Raw genomic sequence first — 21,349 nt, 5'->3', positions numbered from 1 at the left:
TAGCACTATTAGCCTTATTTCCACTAGTAGCATATAACCACTAGTAGCATTTTGGACAATATTTTTTCTAGGTTATTTTCAATGTGTATAGATGAAATACATGTATCTTTAAAATAGAATTATAGTGGATATACTTTTGGGAAAACTACCTTTAGCATTTAGCAACATGTCATTGACATGCTACATATTGATCAATATAGATCGACACCGTCATTTGTAATGATTAAGTAGAATTCCGTTTTATGGTTGTATGAGTTATTCAAATAATAACCTATGGCTGTTCATTTAAATTATTTTCAGTTCTACCCCATTGTAAATAATATCTGATACATAGCTTCACATTTCTCTTTTTCTGAATCCATTTGATCACTGAAAAAAATTCTTGGAAGTAAAATTTCTGAATTAAATACATTACTTCCAATTACACTTTAGAAAGTTTCTATTAATTTTACTCCTGCCAGAAATCTGTGAGAGCCCATTTCTTTTCAGTCTCAACCATCCTGTGCATTTTCCTTCTTTAATTCTTTGACAGCCTCATAGAGAAAGTATCTGGTCTTTGTTCATGGTTATGATTACTACTAAGATGGAATATTTTTTGTCGTATATTATCGATCATTTGTATTTCTGATTTTTGTAACTTGCCTGTTCCTATCGTTTGCCTGCTTTCCTACTGTTAAATGTTCTTTGTACTACCAGTTTGTAAGATTTCTATACATTACAGTCATTAATCCCTTTCTGTCACACAAGGTTGTATTTTTCCTTGTCTGTCATTTACTTCTTTATTTGGATCGTGGTATTTTTTCTCCATGCAAATGTCTTAAAATATTTATTTAGTTAGATCTTTCCATTTTTGCCATGAGTCTTGATTGAAAGGAATTTCTTCACCTATATATTTCCACTTCTATTTTCTTCTAGTACTTTTAAATTTTATTACTTGTATTTATATTTAATCCATTTGGAGAATTAATTTTATTTTAAGGTGTGGCTTAGGGCTCTAAATTTTTTCTTGCCAAGGGGAGAACTGGTCGCCATAAAACCTTTTATCAAATCATACATCTTTCCCTCACTGATTTTTAAATGCCACCTTTATTATATACTAAATTCTTATTTGTAGTTTCGTCTGTTTTTGAACTTTCTGTTCTGTTTTACTGATCTCTCTATTTTGGCACAAACTTCATATTGTTTTAATTTTGAAGGTTTATAATTTGTTTCTTTTGAAAATTGATTAGCTGTATCCTCCTATAATTATTCTTTGCTTCAAATCTTTCTTGATTTATCATCCCATGTTTAGTTTGCTAGTTGAATTTTAAGATCATTTTGTTAAGTTCGAAAGAAAAATAGTAAAGATTTTGAGCGTAGCTTCCTTAAATGTACAGATTACTTTAGGAACAGTTGACTTCTTAGGAAAGTGAGTTCTCCCATTCAAAACATGCTCTCTCTGTATAAGTAGATCATTTTTAACATCTCTCAATAAATTTTGTATACCACCTGCACATTTCTTGTAAAGTTTATTCCAATTTATAAGAAGTTTTCATTTTATACATTCATTTACTTATTCAATAAATATTTATTAACATATTATGTGTCAGGCTCTGGGTTAAGTCTGATGCTCAAAAGGTACAATGGCCGGAGCTGCACAGCCTAATACAAATATAATGTGAGGCACATCTGTAACTTTTAATATTTTAGTAGCTATATTAAAAAAGTAAAAGAAATATATGAAAGCAATTTTAAGAATACATTTCATTTACCCTATGTATCAAAAAATTATTTCAACATACAATGCATACAAAAATGATTGAGATATTTTGCATTCCTTTTTCATCTGTCTTCAAAATTCAATGTGTATTTTACACTGACAGCACATTTTTACTTGTATTAGCCATATTTCAAGTGCTCAAAAGCCACATGTGGTCAGTGGCTACCAAACAACAGTGTAGGACTAGAGAATTCAGTGTCATCAGGATTCGGATAAAATTTAAGCTGTTTTTTCTTTTTGCTGAGGAAGATTCACCCTGAGCTAACATCTGCAGCAATATTCCTGTATTTTGTATGTGGATCACCACCGCAGCATGGCCTCCAATGCGTGGTGCGGGTCTGTGCCTGGGAAGCGAACGTGGGCCACCAAAGCAGAGCATGTGAACTTAACCACCAGGCCACAGAGCTGGCCCCAAAAGTTGGAGTTGGTCCAAGTAGAGTGATAGATACAAAAAGACGGCTTATACAAAAATACAAAGGAAGAGCTGAGAGTTAAGAAATACTGAGGAAGAGGAGCCTGAAAAAAGACTAAGAGGAAATGGCTTAAGAAGTTCACAAAAAGAGAGAACTTCTGAGATTCGAAAAGTGAGAAAAGAGGGTGTTTCAAAGCGGAGGACTGTCGTTGGAAGTTAGAGAGAACTTTGCTAACTTGTCAAGCTGCACCTTCAATGAAGATTTGGATAGTGCCAAAAACGCATTGGCAATGAAGAAGTAATGACCAATAATTGTTTTGAGTATCTACCAAATTCAGATAGTCTGAGAAAAAATTTTGACTGTTTTCTAACTTTTAACTAATTTCAAATATTCCATTTTTACCTATAGACAATTTCTTACCTAAGAATAAAACTTTCTCTTTTTATATTAGAATAGTCATTTTTACTCCTCTATTTTCACATCACACCTCTAATATATTATAAATCTACTAGTTTACTAGTTTAACAATCTCTTCTCACAAGTCGCCTCTTGCCATCCCAGTACAAATCCCCATCACCTGTTGCTCAGGATGGGACAAAACCTCTTCAACTCAGCTCCCTGATTTCACTCAGCCCTCTAATCTATATGTCACTCTGAGTCCGTGTGAGTCTTTTACAAAATAAGTCAGTGCCTATCTTTCCTCTGCTGAAAACCTTCAGATGGCTTTCTGTCTCTCTCAGAGTAAAAGAGAAAGCACTTAAAGTTTTCCTGCAAGTCCCTCCATGATGTGAGCATCTGTTGCCTCACTGACGGCATTTCTTGCAGCAATGCCCCCTCATTCTGCCCAGCCACCCTAACATCCTTAAACCTGGGGAGCTGGTTCCTGTCCCTGAGCTCCCTCCTTCATTTTATTCAAGTCTCTGCTCAAATGTCACTTTACCAAAAAGGCCTTTTCTGGCCTAATAAAAGAGAAGCCTCCTTTTCTTTGTTCTACATATCCTTATCCTGTTTAATTTTTCTTTGCAACCCTTCTCACCATCTGATATCTGTTCTACTCTAATCTCTCTTCCCTCTAGAATGTGGGTGTTGGGAGGGCCTGGGCTCTCTTTAGCTCACTGCCTAATCCTTAGAGCCAAGAACAGTGCTGGCACTTAGTAAGTGTGCACTATTTGTTAACCAACTGACTGAGGGAACGAACACACGTCTGGATGTTTAAAAAATCACCACAGGCCTTCTAAATCATCGCTGGCATCAGAAGTAATATTTCCAATTTTGAAGTCTTTCAGAAAGGGCTTTTTCTCCCCAAGAGAAGATTAAATTTCACGCTTGGAAAGATTAAATGAAAGGGAATTTGAGTTATGAAGACAGAATTTTGGAATATTACAATTTTAAGAGATTTTTTTACTGATACAACTTTATTGTGATAATTGAGAGTAAAAATATTTCTCAAAAGGTCATATGGCATAGAAATGAAAAGGGTAACACTTCTGAGACTTTACAGCAAGATTCTCTGGTCCTGAGAGATCAAGTACGTCCTGGCTGCATAACTCTGGGTGCCTCTCTAAGGCCTCAGTTTCTCAGCTGTAAAACATGGTAGATAATTGTACCTAATTTATAAAACTGTTGCGAGGAGTAAATGATTTAAATTATGTAAAGGGCTTAAAATAGTGCTTTGAACATAGTGTCTCATAAGAATTTACTATTATTATTTATTCGATAATAGTATTATCGCTTCACAAGTAAGTAGGTAGTCTTGGTTGAAGGATTTTTTTGTTTTCTGTTTGTTGTTTATTTTTCTCTGCATTATAAAAAAAATCTGCCTTCATAGGAAAATTCTAGGCAGTGTAAACTGTGTAGGTACTAAAACAGGATAAGAGAAGAGGCAATTTCTAGTTATTTGCATAAACTCCTCTTTTTTTACTTGTAGAATTCAGACAAGCTTTTTGGGCGATGCCTCATTTCTCCATTTCACTTCACATGCATAGGCAAAGTTGGAGGGAAAATAAGGTGGCTTCAGCAACCGATGCCTGAATAGAAGGAAATTCTGAAAGAAAGTTTCCTGTGCTCAGAGAAAGGTTATTTAGAGGAAGACAAGCTCCAACACTGACACTTAGTGGGGATAGTCCAAATGTACAAACTCCAGATTTAAAAAAATTGACTTTATGAGAAAGTCAGATCCTTAAATACTTGCCCTCCTCAGGTAAATTTGATTCAAACTATTCATCTATACTTTTTTTTTCTAGAACATAACTCCAATGATCATCTTTTTATCCTTCCAAAATACTTGGAAATTTTATATATTAGATTGGGTAAATCCATTGGAGTGATAATATTAACAGTCATAACTGATATTGAGACATAGTTTTTGTTTGTATCACCTGTGTTTCTATATATTTATCATCCTATTTGACTGTAATCTTTATAAAAGTAGGTCTTGAATGTCCTTAGTAATTTCCCAAAGAGCCAAGAACAGTGTTGAGGAAAGAACATTATTGGCAGAGATGTAACAATCAAACGGAAGTATTAAGGACGTCGTGTCCTCTCCTTCAAATATTCTTGCTTTTCAAAATATAATCTGTTATTTAAAAGTAAATTTTAACAAGGAAAAGATTATTGTTCCATATGTAAAACAGTTGACATGATTTCTTGATTTCTTGAACACAGTAAACACAACAAAAAGTTGATTTCCTTTCTCCTGCCTTGACCTGAGGCATATTAATTGGCTATTCACAGCCTAAATGTCTCGACCTAAACCCAGGAACAATCAAGATGTGATACTGCATTTAAGTGAGCAAACTATTCACTTTAAGGATCCAAAATACAAAAGAATTGTCTGAAATTATTTTCCCCCAACCCTGCCCTGGGGTTTACAATCTTGTCAGAGAGTAATTCACACCAACAGGAAACGGCGTCTGAGAAATGCTGGTACTACAGTGCTGATAGAGCCAAGAGGTCAGAGAAGGCAGTCATCACTTGGTCATCTTCTTAGTCAGGCAGAAAGTGGGGCCTCAGCTGAAGCCTAAAGGTGGGTAGAGTTTGGACAAGGAGATGGCAGAAAAGATAGGTTAAGAATCTGGCTTTGGAAACTTCCCTTTTTTTAATCTTTGTCCAGGACACATGGACAGATGATCTGTTAGATTGAAAAGGGATCTTGCCCACCTTTGTAACCTTCTGCTTCCCCCTAATCTACTCAAAGGTAACTGGGGGTTTATATAAACAAAGTTCAAAAGATCAATCTGAGACAAAAATCTCATGAAATTGTGTAACATTGTTCCTGTTCTGTTAAATACTGAAGGATTTGTTTTGCAGGGAGAAAGGTATTAAGCAGGCGGAGAAGTAAAACATACCCTTAACATTTATCATAACAGGATCTAGTATCTTTTATTTTGTCACTTACACCCTGGGGAAATACACTGCGTGCCACATTTTTACCTGCCCATTTCCTTCTTTTTTGTAGAAAAATTAACATAAAAAAAGTCCTGGTTAAAGTCACCACATCAATGTAAGTTATAATTTAAAACGAACTAAATAAAAAGCAATCGATTGTTTTATTATTTACAAAATGTTTAATTGTGATTTTTCTGAAAAAGAAATTAACCACTCCCACCACCACCACAACAAAATTATTTCAGGACATAGTCTAGAGGGAAGTAATAGATTAAAGGAGACGGGGAGGAGAGAAGGTAATTCTTTTAGATTCCCAGCTTTATTTTATTTTAATATGTGTCATCCTGTAAAAATCCTGTATCTTAACTTTAAAAGAAAGGTATTGATCCAAGATTTGGAGGAGGCTGGGGAAAACAGTGAGGCACATGCAGGGATTGGGAGAAATTTATAGCTAGAGCTGATACTGAGTGGAAATTTAGATACATACCTAGCATGTTTTCTGCTTCCTTTCTTTCCAGAGAGGAAATGACACTTTAGATGCCCTGGGATGCTGGAACTACATGCAAAAGAGGATGGGCAAATTTGTCATTCAGAATTTATGAAGGATATTTTTTCTTCTCACTGACTAAAAAGAACAAATCAAACACTAGGTTTCCAATTCTGAAAATTAGTAGACTCTGGAGAGCCAATTAAACATTATTCCCCTATCTCGACTCTGTTTTAACATCCTTCTTTATTGCACACTGTTTCTTTCGCTCACAAGGCAGGTAGATGGTGTTATCAGGCTAATTTGGGGACAGTTATCATTATAATGTAATTTTTTGCAATTATGTGGTAGACCAGGTGGCAAGACAGCATGGCTTTGCATTGCCAAGGTGCAAAACAAATTCAGTGTTCAATCAACCTGAGAGAGAAAGGACAATTCTCATTTGCATAAACATGTAGCCACGGAAACGAGATGCACAGAGGTATAAGGGGAAAGAGACCTATTTTACATGATGTGCATAGAATATTTGACAGTTTAGATTGGAGGCGTCATTGATGTGGGTTGGAATGGTACGGTTGGTTGCCATGGATATGGTTTTCCCTACTGGCAGTGCAGAGATTGGCAGGGATGGATGCTGGAAAAAAAAAAAAAAAGCCCAAACCACTGCAACACTCTGGCAGCCTCATTCTTTTCTTTTGTTGAAAAGCTATGTATCCTTTCTGCACTAATGACAGCTCATCAAGTATGCAGTGTAATCTAGAAACACTGATATTTCTGTAATAAATCATTCATGTATAATATATATGTATTTATACATTCTATGCACATACATATGTGGCGATCTACATGTATATATTTGGAACCTCATGTATGCAGATTAATAAAAGATTAGATGCAAGAGGAAAATATTTACCTTTTGCTACTCTTTTCTGTTTAGCAATAATTTGGGAAATCCTTAGATATGAGGATTTATTAAATAAAGTAAACAATGTGTAAATAGACTGAATTATTATCTAACTTAGGAAAAGAGAGCTGCACAGTTTGTTTTTGTGGATAAGGCAAACAATGGAAAGAAGGAGGAGTGGCTCATGCCCACGGCCTAGTCTCTGATTATTGGACCCCTATGGTCACCTCATTGCTGTAATATAACTATGCAAATGGTATTTGTCCATGAGACAAGGTAGTTTCTCTTTTCTTTATAGGTTCTAGCACAACATTTAGCATAATATAAAACCAAATAAGCTGTTTACGCTGTTTTTTTAAAACAGCTAAGGGCACTTACTTTTTATTTCTAAAGGCTCACCCATCTTGTTTCCGTACAGTTAGTCCAGAATCTTGCTTTTAGTAAAAGGATTGCAGGAATGTCTTTTGTCCCTAAGAATTCAGTCACTGACACATGTGAGTGGGTCTTAAGGAGCAAAGGCTCCAGTCGCCTAGTCCTGCAGGGTGAGAACTGAGGACCTTTGTCTGCACGAATGCAGCTCTGCCCTCGGCCAGACTGCAGAGATTTGAATGCTGGTAGACAATCCTATGACCTGTGAGTTTCCTGTCTGCTCCTTCCAGACTGTGGAGGAATGTTGAGTGGCATGGGATTTTCTAAACTGTCTGTCTACCTGAACACTGGAAACTGAGGAAAGAGTTGGAAATCAGATTTATTGTACAATCAAAATATCAGGATCACTTTTGGAACATGACCACGTCATTTGCCCTTAATAATTGACTTTGCCATCCATACAGCCAAAATTTGATGGATTATTACCAGTCAACTGATCTATATTTGGATTAAGATTTAGGAGAACGTATAATTGAAAGAACATTAAAATGTTCTTCTCTTGCCTTATATAAGAAAAGTCTTTTAAAAAGGGCAAAATGAAGACAGTCTGCCTTGATATTACATGCTTTTTCTTTTACTTAACATTTTAGGTGAAAATCTATTTTTTCTTGATAAAGCATATGAAACACACTGGTTATTTTTGCTGTTCCAGTTTTTTACATGAGGCATAGTAGCGGGTCATTTCCTGTAAGAACCCTCACTCCCTCCCCCATAATTGTTCTCAGCTTTCCCTAGAAACCACTCAACAATCGCTAGTATCCTTCCTATGATAAGCTAGTCAGTGACCCCTTTCTCAAAGTGAAAATCAGCTGTAATCATATTGTATTTATTTTCACTATCTTTATTTCTTGGTTTACTTTTATCCATGCTTCTAGAATGATGAGCTCTTATTTATTCTCTAAGTCCATTTGTTTCCGGTTGTGCATGTGGACATTAATAAATGTTCGTTGCCAAAAAAAATGAAAGTAATTGCTTTAATCTCTGTATTTCCTTGTTTCGTAAATTTTAAAAAATGAAATAGGACCTCTAAATTCTATCCAGATAAGAAGTTTATCATATAAGAATGAGGTTGAAATGATTAAAAAGTGAATGAGTACAAATTTTAATACCGTAAATTTACATAATGCACAGAATCAAGTTGGCTACATACTTACCATTTCGTCACATGTAAACGTTCCGGTCCAGGCACTCTTCTTGCCTATACTTTACTGTCTTAGGTATTTTGCTTTCCTTATTTTCGATAACACTCTGTGTTCTTTTCTGTTTTTCTTTCCCACTCCTGTACTTCCTGTCTGTGTATTACTTCTCCATTTGTAATTGATAAAAAAGATACTGTGTTGAAGAAAAGTCAAGTGATGCTGGGGCATGTCCACTATTGCCCAAATCTCTTCGAGACACTTGCAAGATCTTAGCATGTTCCTTTATTTTATATAAAATACTTAGGTGCTACAGCACTGAGCCCTTCACACATAGCTGTAGAGATGGACATGGAGAGCGGGTACGTATCATGCACTGAAATAAAAGTTTTTAAAACCCTGTTTCTATTTCAAAGACAAAATTGCTTGCTCATCATTAAAAATCAATTCTTAGTCCTTCAGGAGTAGAGAAATATGAATGTGGTTGTTTTATGAGCAAAGACCTGATTATTTCATGCTGTGACTGTGATTCTTCAATGGTCAGAAGGGGAGTTCTGGAGAGGTCTACTTGCCTTGGGCAAGTGTACACTTGCTTCCATCTCGCTCATAACCCAGGAGACAGTCACATGCACCAGGCCTTAAATGTGTTCATTTCAAATCAAACGGGAGGCCTGACTCACATACTAAATTCCCAGGATTAGCATCACCAAATCTTTATTGTCGTATATGTAGATGGATTTGTTTCCAGACTCTGGTAACTGGTTCAATATTATAGCATTTTAAGGATTTTGTTAAATATCTTATTTTCTCACTTTTGTGTTGTTAAGACCTATAATTTTACTAGTTTTAGTCCCTCCCATGAGAGAAAAATGCAAATTTTACATTTTGCAACATGTGTTCATTTTTCTCCCCCCGAAAATAGACATTTCCCTTCTCAGATTCAATCAAAATATAGGCAGTATTTCTCCCTTGAAAGGAGAATAAGGCAGCAAACTGATTATTTGCTGTGATCAGGCTTATTAAAACAGAGACAGAAAACCAGCATTCGTTTCCTAGATGTGTCATCAGGTGATTAAAAGGAGAGGGTTTCTCTTTCTTGTCTTACTTTCCTCAGTGGTGAAGTGACACCCTCGGATCTTCACCAGCACATTTGCCACAGGAAAACAAATAAGTCAGGATTTCCAAATTCTTTGTGATGATGAGCAGCGATCGACTTTCCTTACATGTTTTGACTGCATTTTCGGGTGGGACATGTGCACTGCTGGCCATGACAGAGCCAGTTTCCGATGCAGGTAAAGACAGGACAGTCGATGGCCGGGAGATCCAACTGCAAAAGTTGCTGACTTGGATTGGATGTTAACCAATACACGGCTTTGAGAGTTAATGAAACATTATGATCAATCTGTTGAGAACACCTAATTGTTGATGTCTTAGAATTTCTTGTAGAAAGCATTGCCTACTCTGATACGCCCTTCATACCTCAGCTTCTTCATCTCTAAGTAAAATTAAAGATCATTTTGTCCTCTATTTAAATCCATCCCCTTTCTTTGAGATGGCATGAGCACTGGTATAATAAGGTGTAGGAAGCAAGTTTGTTGTGTGAATGGTACTGAAATTCCTGATGTAGTGTGCATCTCGTTATGATGGCATTTCTTTTGTTCTGATAAAATTATACAGATATTAAATTTTCACTCACAAACTTGTCTATCTGCCACCTACACTTAACATGACCCCACATCACTGCCATCAATTTTGTTTTCCTTTTAGGCTACTTCTAAAAAGTTAATAGGAAAAAAAACTTTAGATCTCAGAATTACTGGGTAGTGTTTCTTTAACTGCCAAACAAAAAGCAACTAATTCAGGGCTAACCTCAAATTTTTATTTTTCTGGTCTTCAAAATGCCACTGTCATTTTCTCACTGTACCACTGTTCCATGTCACCCACGATGACATCAAACCATGTGCCAATACGAGCTTACCCTTGTCCAGTCGGCTCAACAGGATGATGCCCTTCACCATTCAAATTAAATCTGAACCCTATGTCACTGTTCCTAAGCTGCTATTCATCAATTTTTTTCATGTTGTCATGTAGCCATGCTGTGGCTTTTTCTAATGTCCTTATCTCTATCATTAATTTTACCTTCTGATATAGGAGTACTGAATGATATGATTTACAACTTAATAAAATGAGTTTTTAAAACATTAGATAAACTAGTAAATCAATTTTTATAAGAGTCAGCAGTCTGGAGTTCTGAAGGTGGACTTAATTTACCTCCTTTCCCTGATTTCATCTCAGGTGAACTGAATGGCATAAAACAACACAGGAAACAATGTAGTCATGCATAATACATAGCCGTTGAATTCAATTTTAGTGGTTCTCCTAATGGTGTCCAGATGAGGCCAGGGTGGGAGTGGAAGTGTTGATAGGTGTTCTGAGGCATCTCCTTGACTTTGAAATCTCACTTTCTTACTTTTTTTAACCTTTATGCTTGAGAACAAAATTTATCTGTGTGGGCACAAGTCCTTTGGGAGACGGTGATTTTTCTTTTTTTACTGCTTGGAATGCCAACATTTTTAAAAACGTACTCAGTTGAAGGATAGATACACTAACATAATAAAGGATATTGATAAATAATTGGGCCCAATTTTCTGCCTTTAGGCAAGTAATTAGCCAAACCACCTAGGACAGATATTTAAAACAATCAAAGATATTTATCTTCTAAATGGAGAAAGAAGCAATTTGTTCTCCCCGCTTACCAAGATGCCAATTTAAGGCAGTGAGGCAGTTCCAAATATTACCCAAATGAGTGTCTGCTATGGGAAACCAAATTCTATAACTGGATGATAGTAAATTCCAGGGTGACAAGTAGAAGCTAGTCTGTTATAAACCATTATACTTTTGAATAGGTATGGGTATGACCAGTTATTATTAATCAATTCATGAAATTCAGTACAAGCTCTCCATATCAAGACCAAATACAGCAGCTTTGTAAATATCCCTGAAGGATGTTGACCTCACTTTCCTGAGCCTCAGCCCCTTTATCCACGAATATAGGTTTGGATAGCTTCTAGACTTACAATTTCAGTATTATTCTGTAGTGTCAAACTCAAACAATTGTTGGGTTTCCTTAAGGAACTCATTGGTGATGAAATAAATAACAAAACAGGTTCAAATTAATGGTGCATCTGCACTAGATTTTTTCCTACCATGTCTGCTTCCTGCAATTAAAGAAAGAATATCTGGCATATATAAGACAGGCGAAATCTGTGTTAAAGACTTAAGTCTGGAAAAGGACCCAGATCTCTCAGTAGTACTTTGATAATCATATACAAGAGAGATTTATATTCATCAGCTCAGAAGAACAAAGGCTTATTGGATATAGGATCAAAGTTTACAAAATCTTGAGAAATTTCTACTTAAAGTAAACAGATTATCTCATCAAATCTTGAAATATTAAAACAATGGAACATCTATAGAAACTTGAAAAACTTAATTTTAGCAAAGGTCAGTATACCAGTACATATTTTATTACCTACCATATCCAACTCAGTGCTAAATTCTGTGACAGATATGAAAGTATGAAGCATGAGTGATACTGCCCAAGTAGTCACAGTCTAGTTGGGAAGGAGGACCAGTGGACAAAACAATGAAAAATAGAAAACAGCATATAAGTATGTGCTAAATTGTGTAGTACAGACTACAGATGTGCTGGTTTATTATTTTTACTGTGAGTGGTATAATAAGGTACTCAGAAGAATGAAAATCCAAACAGGATTAGAAGTTAAATTAGATTAGAGCATCCCAAAATGTGTAACTCAAGACACAAATCATAGAGAATACTGTTAACATGTGGCTTTTGAGGTCAAAACCATTGCATTTCTATCCCTGCTACTGGGTGTTAATAATGCATCTTAGCCTACTGAAGGCTCTAAGAAGTCATGCAGGAAAGTAATCTGCATAATTTCATTTAATCCTGTATTTTCCAAATTTAATTAACCATAGAACTCTTAATGTCTCTTAGCATTTGTATTCCTCCAAACATGCTTTAGAAAATGCTAGATTTGGTAAATCTATAAATCAAAGACCTATAATGTAGCAGTAACTGAAAATAAGAAAGCCAGAAATACGCCTGTTTTTGTAAAGACAAATTTCAGGATGACAATCAGGATCTTGGCTGACATAAAGTTTGGCTGATGGACCATGGTCCATCTAATATGACTCTTCATGGCATTTGTCATGCTCTTAGGAATTCAGTCTAAGATTCAGTTGTATTTTTTACAAAGTCACAACAAAGGCATACATACAAGAAAAAATTATTAAAAAATAGAGCCATTAATTTAACTAAAGGACACCTTAGCAGCAATCATTGACTCATCCATGCACATGCTAACACAGGTGGAGCTGATGATAGGTTTGGCCTTGACAATATTAGCTTAGTTCTGATTGTAAGAAGCTTCGATTGGAAATTACTAGTGTAAACTGAGGCACTGATTCGACAGAGAACTTTGGTCTAGGCCCCTCTATGTCCTTTTGAGGGTAAATTACATTATTTAAAGATTTATTCTTGGAAAACAAACAAACACAAATAAGTGGATTTATAGCACTTTCTCCACATCCAGCATAAAATATTACATAAAAGTTAGTAATGGTGCCATCAGTATTTTAACTGAAATAATGGGCCCACATCATTTTATGTCAAACGCAACTGACTGCTGGGTCTCAAAGTATTGGCACTCTGTCATTAGCATAATTCTGAAGCCTCTTGTGTCATTAGGCTCCTTGGAACCACATTGACAGAAAGGGGGTTCAAAGGTAAGTTGTTCACGCAGAATGACATTTACAAGGATTTTTATCATTACTGTTCCATGATATTCTCCACTGTGAACCCTTGACTCAGAACAGTGCTTCCCAAACTTTCATGTGCAAAACTATGACCTTGTTAAAATGTATATTCTGATTCAGGTTTGGGATCTGCCTCAAATTCTGCATTTCTAACAAGCTCCCAGGTGATGCTGGTCCCTGACGCACATTTGAAGTAGCACTATCATTGAGAACACAGAGGAGAAAGGCTTGCTCCTCTCCTGTCCTGGGAGATTGTTGGTTTTTAATTCCTTGCAGCATCTGGTACAGGGATCCCAGGTACCAAAGCATTTGTGTCAGGAATGTCTTTCTTTCTCTATATTGTCCCTCTCTCTAAAAACCCTAGTCGTTGTTACATCCAGAGCAGTGTTTGTTTTAATGGGTAGTTTAGTTCTTCAAGGAAGTTGTTGATAATTCATTTGTTTTCAAATTTTTGAAAAAGAGCAAGAAGTTATTTGTAGAAAATCTCCGATCGGTCCCCTGTTTTAAAAGTGAGCCTAGACAGATATTGCCCTTGGCTGGGCTGTATTGCCTGAAGCCAACAGATCTTTGCACAGACCGAGTTAAGAGAGGATTTGTGGCCTGTTAGGCTGTAAATCACTGAGTGTGAGCAGGACTCTCCTGGGATTGGTCAGAATATGGCAGGGGCAGTCTTCAGGGAATGACCACTTCATTTTACTCCTAATGAGGCGGCAATGCCAAGCTGCTGCGGATTTTACCCAAGGTGTTGTGTAGGCATTTTTTAATGAAGTCTCACAAATATCTTGCATGCTTTTACCCAGCAGCCTAACCACCCTTCAAAGTTTCCATCTCTTGATTGATCTTGCTTATCTTGTTTGGTGGCGAGGGGATGGGGACAGCTTCTGTAGCTGGTTGGAGGCAGAGCCCACAAGAAAGCAATAAACTTCGGAATTAGATAAAAATCTAATTTGGGCATGCTCACTCTTTTGAGTAGTGTTAATGTTTTTCATTCTATGTGTACACTTCCATGGCCATAACTTCCTTCTCGTCGGACCACTCATTAACTATAGCCCACAGCTGTTAATTTCCTGCCTTTCCCTCCTACTTCTTCACTTTATTTGTTTAGCTGACAGGCTTTTGAAGCAAGCCGGCTAAAGCCCGCAAGAATTCCTGGCTTTTTTCCTCCTCCATTCTTGTTATTATTAGGAATACGGACAAGGTGCTAGCGTGTGTATTCCATCTGAAAATTGTGCTGCCGTTTCTATCTCTTGGGAAAGAACCAAATTGCTTCATAATCATCATGGACCCAATTTTGTAACTATTCGTAGACAAAATTCTTGTTAGTACCAAGAGGAGTTTTGCCCTCATTTAAGGTTACAAGATCAAGCGGTAAAGGTATTTATAGCCATCTCACTCTCCTCAAGAAAATAAGTTAAACCACATGTGGGAAAAAAACTACAAATGTGCCATAGATACTTTTCTTTCCACTAGAACAATCTCCCCTAAGATAAATCAATGAAAAGACTTACAAAGATAAAAGAAAATTACAATTAATTGCCAACTAGTCTTTTAACAAACAATTACCTTCTCTCTCACTTTTCATAATAAAATGTACATTTTACTTGGAGGACACAATGAAATGTGAAGATTACTGGTTCTTCTTTCTTAGATAAACATGGAGTGCACAGTCTGGTCATTTGTCCTTCATAACACTCATAGAAAAGCCAAACAGTTACCAGAACTTTGGAAGGTTAGTCACAGACAGACAGTATGTCCTGGCCTTGATCTTGTCTATGCTCAGCTCACTCTATGGTAGTGCTTATGTGTCTTCCCACCCCCTCCTCTTCATCCTCCTGCCCCACACTTCACCTATAAAACTATGACTGTGGAATAGTGGATGAATCAGAGAACTTCAAGCCAGAACTTTTGCTCTATTCTCGTTTTACTAGTATTCCCCTGGTGGAAAACGCTTGACCTTTCTGGTGTTAATTGCCTCATTTATAAATGAGTGGGGTGGATTAGCTATTCTCAGGTTTCTTCTGGATCAAATATCCCATGATGAGTACAGGTTATAAATTTTACATAAATATTTAACTTTATCTACACGATGGGGAAGCTGAAAAGAGAAAGGCCAATCAGCATATTGTACTTTCCATTTCCTATACAACTCTATAGACCTGATTTTTTTTTTAATTAGATAGTTCTGCAGCAAGAGAAGAGACTTTGAATTCAGACAGACTTTTATTAGATTGCTGGCTCTATAAGGTGACTTTGGGCAAGTTACTTAATCTCAAAATAGAAATTTATAATTGACTCATCAGTAAAATTAGGATATTAAAATCTATCTTACAGGATTGTTAAGAGAATAAAGCAAGTAAGACTTTCCATGCCTGACACATAACAGCCCCACAAATGGTAGCTGTCCTGACTATATATCATGCCCTATATGGGTACAGATGGTAGCGAGAAGAACATTGGTGTAGGTATTAGGAAATGTGGATTCTACTTCTAGTTCTTCCACAACTAGCTGAATCATAGTTTTCTCATTTGTTAAAGAAGTATTCAACAAAAGAAACTTCAGCTCTCCTTCTAGCCTTAATTTTTCACAGTTTTAAATGTGTGAAGACTGCGTCAAAGGTTTTTTTTATTTTTGTTTTTTGTTTTGCTGAGGAAGATTCGTCCTGAGCTAACATCTGTGCCAATCTTCCTCTGTTTTGTATGTGGAGTGCTACCACAGCATGGCCACCAACAAGTGGTGTAGGTCTGCACCTGGGAACCAAACCCCAGCCTCACCGAACTTAACCACTAGGCCACAGGGCCGGCCCCTCATTGAGGCTTTTTGTTGCTCACAATACAGATATTCTTTTCTACAAAGTTTTAAATAATCCTGACTGTTTCTAATAATTTATGACAACAATTTTTGTTCATCTCTGACTTTGCTAGTAAATATTCAACTTTTTTTCTCAGGTGTCTGCATTAGTGGTACTTAGAATTAACATAGATTTTTCAAGGACAAACAACTTGATTCACATTTGAAAACTAAGTCTTTGAATTTTACAAGAGACATTTGAAATATTAAAATATGTTTGATTTTTTAATATTCAAGTCAACTCCTTGATAATTTGACTTATGACAAACAGAAAAAAAAGAATATACAAGGACCTTAACAGAGTAATAATTATTTAAATACACAAATATTTCCCTTAAGTTGGTAAGTACAGTACGTTTATTTTCTATTCAAAATGAATATATTAAATAAAATACACCAAAAACATAACTGGCACTTTTTTCTGCATTGCAAATGAATTGCAGTTTATGTTTTCAGGTTCAAACTATTTTACACTCTTAGGTACCCATCGGGGTCAGATCTTCATTTAGGGGTTGGATAGTTTCCATAAAATGAGAACCTGATCAACAACTTGTTACGTAGCCATCATTGATCAGTAAGTTCCCTGGTTTGAACAAAACAAATCTCTAACAAGTTATCTTGTATACTATATATGTATCCCCTAAACACTGACAGTCACTCAGAAATATCTATACTCATATAGCTGGATTTTACAGGCACAAAGATGTCTTGGCTTAAAAATTATTTGGAAGGTTACAGTTAATTTTATATTTGAAACCACCAAACTATCAATGGCAGATAAAGGTCCAAATCTATTTGCTAGAATGAATTTCTCTCCCAAAAATGACTCTGTGAAATTCATATCCATTTTAGAAGAAAAAAATGCTGCTAAAATGTCAATGAATTTTTCAAATGGATATGGATAAGAACGTTGTTGGTGCATCACCTGATCATAAGGACACAAAATGTGAAATGAAATATATTGTATGATGAACCTATATGCATATTCTTGAAGACATTTTGAACCATCATTAAATCATATTACTGTTGATTTTCATTTAAATAATGGTTGCAAACTGAAATGCCTTCAGGGCCTAAGCAAGTATCATAAATGTAGGAAGGAGTCAGAAATTAAACAGTTGAGAGGTTTTAGGACTGCGATTTACAGGACAGCATATGCCTCATCTAAAACCATTCAAATTACATTAAAAACAAAATGAAAACTATGATAACCAAATTAAATACGTCTAGGGGTGGGATTTTCTAAAACAAAGGCAAATTTACACAAGAGCCTTGGAGTTGCATTCCTGCTTTAAATAATGGATATTGAGAAGTTGAGCATGGACTAGGATTAAGCGGAAAATTAATTAAATTCAGGCATTCAGAAGTCAGGAGAAGAGTATTTTATAATCCAAAGAACAGGGCCAAGACACTTCATCAGTTTTCCAGAAAGCAAAAAGGAATTGGAACACTAATAGAAATGTTCTGATCTTCAACTCTAATAATGAAAATTCCATAATCATGGCTTAAAACCTGGAAACCAGTGACTCCGAGAACAGAGTTATCAATGTTAGGGTCTTTCCACTTCTCTGTAGCAGGGACTCCAATGTGAAAAAGAAAAGAAGAAGAAGGTGGAGGAGGCAGAGAAGAAAGAGAAAGAGGAAGGAGGAGGAGAAGGAAGACCAGAATTCTTTCTCTGGCACGTGAGGTCATGAGGCTTGACTGAGACAAACACACCAGATCAAACTTAGTCCGCATGCTGTGCACTGAGGCAGTGAAAGCATGTGGTCAAAATTTTCTCCTGTCTGAATGGCCACATCCAATTTATCAGTTTATTTTAACTTCCAACAAAGTGAATTATTTTCCTACATATCTGGTTGGTCGCTAATCACTCACAAGATGACTGACAAGAGGTGCCTCTGTGCCTCTCAGCCTGACTCCTGTGGGGTTGGCTGGATTGGCTTAGGGCTGCCTGTTGCAGGCATTTTACAGGGATGGTTCTCAAATGTGAGATCGTCTTAGCTGTTATTTCCATATTTCTTCGGGTTTTGTGTGGCTACATTTGAGGTGTGTGCAGTACTAAAGAACGATAGTCAATACATTTTGAGGCAGTCTAGAGATGTGGTTTCAGAGCCTGGCTCTGCCCCTTCCTAGCTGTGTGGCCTTGGGAAAGTTACCTTTTCTCTTCGGGTGATGGCAAGGCTAACTCCACTAACTAACGTATGTGAAGTTCCTAAAAGAGCTGGGACACATAAGAAGTCAGCCCTCAGTAAACGTGTTCCTTTTCACACTCAGTAAAAACCAATAATTATAGCAAATCAACTTCAAGACTTTCAAAACGACCTTGCTGATTACTAGGATCAGTTCAACTGCTCTCTCTGGTCAGAAATCAAAACCCTTAAATGAAGAAAATTTAGATCAATACCTGAGTGGAATTTGAGAATTCAAGAGCCAGCCAGGAACAAAGGTAACAGCTCTTAAAAACTTGAAGACCATAAAGGCTTATATGTCTTGGGTGTAGGTCCAGAAGTTTCTTAAAGAGCGGTATGCCTTCCACGAGGAAGCCAAAGTTAGACCCTGACCACTGCTCAGAGAAACAAGAGACTTCCAGAGAAAGAATTTCTATTCAGCTGAGACTGCCAACTAACCACAAGATTGCTTCTGGTCACCAGTCATAAAGCTGTGCCTAAAATATGCTTAATGCATTCAAGAGCAATCAGCAAGAGCCTTATTATTTAAATTTCATGATCAGAAGTACCAAAGGACCCTTGCTCCCCAAGTCAAATGAGTAAGTGCTGACAAATTACCAAAATCTAAATTTAATAAAATTGTATTAGTCACCTTCCAAAGTGTCATTCCAGAGTAATGCTGAGATCAAAACCCTGATTTGAACATGTCAAACCAATTGCAGCATGCCAGGTGGCTTGTGAGTGGAAAAGAAACTATGGACATGAGGCTGATAAAGGAAAAGCACTTTGCCTTTCAGGAGTCAAGACCCAGGATATCCTTCTTATCCAAATACATTGTCTGCCAGACCCTGGGCTCTATTTTGTGTTTGTGAGTAATTGTCAGCATACAGCAGTCAGTGCCCAGTAAATGTTTTAGATCAAGGTTCTATGCTATGATTTAAGCAAAATTTAAAAGAACAGTGCCCTGATAACCAGGATGAAGTAGCAAAAACAATGAACTTAAGAGCCAGAAAAAATTCTCTCTCGCTTCAGCTTCCTAATCTGAATAATGGGATGACAACTGCTTGGCCAATAACAAAGGGTCATTGTAAGGGTATAATTTTGTAACACATCACAGCTTGCCATACAATGGAAAACACTGTACAAATCTAGCATTTATGTTACAAATATTTATTATGCACATACTATGTGCCAGGCACATTTCCATGTTCCTGCAACAAATCAGAGAACGAAAAAGAACTAAAACTGTGTTCTTATAGAACTCATAATCTAGTAGGGGAGACAGGAAACAAGCAACAGATGTTAAAAAAAAAAAAAAAAGTAAATGTCACCATATGTTAAAAGGGATAAGTACAATAGAAAAAGAAAGAAAAATGGAGCCAGGTAAAGAGGCCTATGAGTGTGGTGCTGGGGAGGGGGCTGAAAAATGAACTAGGGATGTCAGACTAGGGTTAGCATCTTTGTGAAGGTGACACTTGAGCAAAAACTGGAAGGTGGTGGTGGAAGGTGTTGGACTTTCTGATATCTGTGGGAGAGCTCTGCAGGTCCAACAAACAGCCCTAAGGTAGGAGCATATAAGCTGTGTGGATGGAGCAGAGCAAGTGAGGGGAAGCGTGGCCATAGTTGGTCAGAGAGGTACCATGGTCCAGATCCTATAAGATCCTGTAGGCCTTTGTAAGGACTTTGGCTTTTATTCTGAGTGGAAAAGGATGTTATTGCAGGGTTTGAACAGAGAAGTGACATGCTCTGATTGTTATGTTGGAGAATCTTTTTTGCCTGCCATATTAAAAATAGATTGTAGGGGGCCACAAAAATAGATTGAGCAGGGTACCAGAGCTCTGCTACTGTAGAGCTCCAACACCAACGGAGGTGTTGAGTAGGCAGTTAACTGTGTGAATCTAGAGATCAGAAGAGAAGTCTAGAGATATAAATTTGGAAGCTGTCAACATTTAGGTGATAATTAAATCCATGAGACTGGACAAAATCAGTGAGAAAATGAAGTAGAGAAATGAAAAGATCTAAGAACTGAGCCATGAGGAACTCCAATATTTACTTTGTTAGAGATATAAGGAAGAACCAGCAGAGGAGACTGAGCAGGAATAGCTAGTGATGTAGAGGGAAAAACAGGAGAATGCAGTGTACTGGAAGCCAAATGAAGAAAAGTTTCAAGGAGGAGGAAGCAACTCTGTCAAATGCTAATGAGAAGTCAAGTAAGATGACCACCGAAATTGACCATTGGATTTAGCAATATGGTCGTCACTGGTAAGTAAGAAAGAATGGTTTGAAGGACGTGTCCCTAACCTCCAGTTCCAGATGTATGAGGATTGTGGAAGAAAAAGAAATGATAAAAATAACAACAAAAAACCCAGCCACCACTTGACAGACATTTTAAGGAAAGCAGCCTTCTCAGGTAAAAGCCAGGTTTCCATTAGAGTAAAAAAGGTGAAGGGAGTGTTCTGAGAAGTTAAGGCTCTAGGGGATTTTGTTGACTAGAGACCGTGAATTCCAGAGGGCACAGTGGAAGGATTTCATGAATTGGGGAATGGAGGGAGAGGGGAACAGGTCAGAGGCTGTGCAGAGCCCTGTGAGAATTAAAGTGACAGATATGAGGAGTGACTGGTGTCCTGGGCTTCTTTTGATGACTGATGTAGACAAAGATAATGGGAATAGTGAGATTAGCTCTGGCAGATTCAAGCAGAGCATAGTAGCAATGCAGTAAGTGTGAGAAGATTGGGAGGTCTGGGTGTCTAGGCAGAGGCCATGAGGTTTGGAGTAGCTGTGGATGGTCCAAGTCCAAAGCCATGAACTCAGCCTTGAGACTCGTGGATGGAGTTGAGACTTCTGAGGAAGCTGGGTTTTGGTGTAACTCACAATCCCCTTCTTTACCCCTGAGGAGAGTTAGAAGACCAAGAGGAAGCACAGGCATTGCTCTCATTTGAGGGTTCCCTTTAGACCTCTCTTGAGAGAGGAGAGGAA

At 37.1% G+C, this 21,349-nt stretch overlaps 1 long non-coding RNA gene across 1 annotated transcript; it reads right to left on the bottom strand.

Moving 5' to 3' along the window:
* Window positions 1–1,491: 1,491 nt before the first annotated feature.
* LOC138917341 (uncharacterized) lies at window positions 1,492–6,130 on the bottom strand. The gene is made up of 2 exons (XR_011425198.1): window positions 6,047–6,130; window positions 1,492–5,191 (listed from the first exon to the last, which is right to left on the bottom strand). It is a non-coding gene; the product is annotated as an uncharacterized lncRNA (long non-coding RNA).
* Window positions 6,131–21,349: the final 15,219 nt, after the last annotated feature.

The sequence above is a fragment of the Equus caballus genome, chromosome 14 (genome assembly GCF_041296265.1).
Source record: "Equus caballus isolate H_3958 breed thoroughbred chromosome 14, TB-T2T, whole genome shotgun sequence".
Classification (NCBI taxonomy): domain Eukaryota; kingdom Metazoa; phylum Chordata; class Mammalia; order Perissodactyla; family Equidae; genus Equus; species Equus caballus.
Note: the sequence above shows the minus strand (reverse complement) of the source record. Positions and strands in the feature narration are given on the sequence as shown.